Genomic DNA, 3,753 nt, shown 5'->3' with positions numbered 1-3,753 from the left:
CTCTTGGGGAGAGCTTCCTATTAGGGAGCGTTCCAGACAGAAGTGAACTGAAAAATAATTGCCTTTGTGTGTGGATGCCAGGACAGAGGGCAAACTCAGAACTCCAAATTCTCTACTGGTCTTGGGGGACAGAAAGTTTGAGTGAGATCTTTGTTTTTGCCTAAGAAAAAAATCACAAACTTTTACTATCAACAAGAACTGTTATTATTATTATTTTTTAATTTATTGGCTGCACTGTACAGCCTGTGGGATCTTAACTTCTTGAACAAGGATCAAACTTGCTCTGCCTGCATTGGCAGCATGAAGTATTAGCCATTGGATGCTCAGTCATGTCTGATTCTTTGTGACCCCATGGAATTGTAGCCTGCTGGGCTCCTCTGTCCATGAGGATTCTCCAGGCAGGAATACTGGAGTGGATTGCCATGCCCACCTCTAGGAGATTTTCCCAACCTAAGGATGGAACTCAGGTCTCATGCATTGCAGGAGGATTTTTTACCATCTGAGCCACCAGGGAAGCCCAGGGAAGTCCCCAAAACAGTTAAATTTTTTGAAGCACCCTGATGCTGGGAAAGATTGAGGGCAGGAGGAGAAGGGGACGACAGAGGATGAGATGGTTGGATGGCATCACCGACTCAATGAACATGGGTTTGGGTAGACTCCAGCAGTTGGTGATGGACAGGGAGGCCTGGCATGCTGCGGTCCCTGGGGTTGCAAAGAGTCAGACACGACTGAGTGACTGAACTGAACTGAACTGAATTATGTACCAGGGGCTTCCCAGGTGGCTCAGTGGTAAAGAATTACCTGCCAATGCAGAAGACACAGGAGACTTGGGTTCAGTCCCTGGGACAGGAAGATCCCCTAGAGGAGGAAATGGCAATCCCACTCCACTATTCTCTACTGTCTGAACCACCAGGGAAGCAGTCAATCCTAAAGGAAATCAACCCTGAATATTCATTGGAAAGACTGCTGCTAAAGCTGAAGCACCAATATTTTGGCCACCTGATGTGATGAGCCAACTCTCTGGAAAAGACCCTGATTCTGGGAAAGAGGGCAGGAGGAGAAGAGGGCAACAGAGGATGAGATGGTTAGATAACATCACTGACTGAATGGACATGAATTTGAGCAATTTCCAGGAGAGAGTGAAGGACAGGGAAGCCTGGTGTGCTGTAGTTCGTGGGGTCGCAAAGAGTCACAATTTAGTGACTGAACAACAACTGGTATTCTTGCCTGGAAAATTCCATGGATAGGTGAACCTGGTGTGCCAAAGTTCATGGGGTCCCTGAGAGTCGGACATGACTTAGTGATTGAAACAGCACCAACTATGTACCAGGCACCACACTAGATATTTTTTCAGATATGATTATTGTGCCTCATGGTCACAGCAAAACTGAACTGTATGTTGATGTTATATCTCCATTTACAGATGAGGAAACCGAGGCACAGAGAAGCTAGGCAATCAGTCCAAGGTGGCAGAGCTAGCGAGTGGTGAGACCAGGACTGAAATCAAAGCCTGTTCTAGAATCTGAACCCTCACTCTAAGCCCTGGAACAGAGATCCTGAGTCTGCATTTCTCTAGGCAGGGGGGAATTAGCATGGCTCTCCTCACTTCTTCTGTGCCACCAAAATTTGGAGTTCAGTGGCTCTGGTGAGTGGGGCCAGAGTTCTCACAGCTTCCCACTGTAGGACCTTTCTCGTGGGTTTGAGTTCACCCTGACCATCCTTGGGACTCTGACCCATGTCTAAGGTGGCGGCTGCATACCTCAGGCTGAAGAAGGGTATGAACAATGTGTGCAGGACTGGGAGGCCTCTTCAGAATTGTGGTTGACGGCTTCCCCAATGGTCCAGCGGTTAAGACTCTGAGTTTTCAACACAAGGGGTGCAGGTTCGACCCCTGGTTGGGGAACTAAGATCCCACGTGCCATGTGGCGTGGCAAAACAAAACACAGAATTGTCCTCTAACACAGTGGAAGGTTTGGAGTTGGGAATGAAGGGGACAAGACTAAAGGAAGGCTCAAGTCTGGATAAAACACGTGCTGGGGGCTGAAAGATCACCTTAGTGGAAAGATGATGGACTTAGAAGCTACAGTTACCCAAATCTGAAGCGTGGATCTGTCTGCACTTTACCACTGAGGTGATGTTAACAATTTTTCATCATTCTGAGCCTCAGTTTCCTCATGTACAAAGGAGAGATAACAACATATACAATATCTGGAGCAATCTCAGTACTTTTCAAATTGTGTGACCAGGGTGGAAACAAAATGAAACAAGTGTGACCAGAGGGGAAATGAGTAGCCAAAGCGGAAAAGCATGTGGTTTAAGAAAATAGATAAAGAAGGGACTGAGCCTGTGTAGAAAACCTCACCACTGAATGAATTCCAGCTAGTTGTTTGCTTCACCCAAGTCTTAAAATCCTAGATCAAAAGGGCAGTATGTTTGTATTAAGGACAAAATTAACAGCCATTATCTAGCACCTACTAACACTATTTTTAGAGTACTGACCCATAATAGAAAAAAGCCAAGGGACGGACAAGGGCCTAATTTCCATAATGTACAAACAGTTCACACAAATCAACAAGAGCAGCAACAACAACAAAAACATCCCAATTAAGAAATGAGCAAAAGACTTGAATAGACATTTCTCCAAAGAAGACATACAGTTGGCCAATAGGCAGGTGAAAAGACGCTCAACTTTGCTAACTATTAGAGAAATATAAATAAAAACTACAATGAGGTATCACCTCACATCATTCAGAATGGTTATCACTAAGAACCTACAAATAATAAATGCTGGAGAAGGTATGGAGAAAAAGGAACCTTCCTATATTGTTGGTGAGGGTGTAAATTGGTGCAGCCACTATGTAAAACAAAATCTAAATGTACAATCCTGAAATCCCATTTCTGGGCATATATCTAGAGGAAACTCTTATTCAAAAAGATACATGTACCCCAGTGTTTATTGAAGCACTATTTACAATAGCCAAGACGTGGAAGCAACCTAAATGTTAATCAACAGATGAATGGATAAAGAAGATGTGGTATACATAAACAATGGAATACTACACAGCCATAAAAAAGAACGAAATAATGCCATTTGCAGCAACATGGATGGACTTAGAGATTATCATACTAAGTGAAGTAAGTCAGACAAAGACAAATATCACATGATATCACTTTTACGTGGAATCTAAAATGTGATACAAATGAACTTATTTGCAAAATGGAAATAGACTCACGAACATAGAAAACACACTATGAGAAAGCAGTGAAGGGATAAACTAGGAATTTGTAACAAACAGATACACACCAGTATATATAAAATAGTTGAACAACAAGGTCCTACTATATAGCACAGAGAACTACGTTCAATATCCTGTAACAAGCCATAATGGAAAAGAATATGAGAAACGTAAATTCCCTGGTGGTCCAGTGGTTAGGACTCTGTGCTTTTACTGCTGAAAGCCTGGGTTCAATCCCCGGTCAGGGAACAATATCCCACAAGCTGTGAGGCACTGCCAAAAATGAAAAAGAATACACACACACACACACACACACACACACACAATGAATCACTTTGCTGTACACCAGAAACTAACACAACATTGTAAATCAATTATACTTCAATAAAAATGCAATTATAAACATATAACCCATATCAATGGATAACTGTATTAGATAAGGCAATACATTTAAAGCCTTCCACTGAAATCACAGTAAGCAGTTAGTAAATGTTAATTATTATTATTAAAAAAAGCC

General features: G+C 42.6%; 1 non-coding gene across 1 annotated transcript; it reads left to right on the top strand.

The window, feature by feature from the left end:
• Positions 1 to 3,412: 3,412 nt before the first annotated feature.
• On the top strand, positions 3,413 to 3,485 carry TRNAK-UUU (transfer RNA lysine (anticodon UUU)). Its single transcript has one exon. It is a non-coding gene; the product is annotated as a tRNA-Lys (tRNA).
• The last annotated feature ends 268 nt before the right edge of the window (positions 3,486 to 3,753 follow it).

This window comes from Capricornis sumatraensis, chromosome 3, assembly GCF_032405125.1.
Source record: "Capricornis sumatraensis isolate serow.1 chromosome 3, serow.2, whole genome shotgun sequence".
NCBI classification, from domain to species: domain Eukaryota; kingdom Metazoa; phylum Chordata; class Mammalia; order Artiodactyla; family Bovidae; genus Capricornis; species Capricornis sumatraensis.
This window is presented reverse-complemented; position numbering and strand designations above follow the sequence as displayed.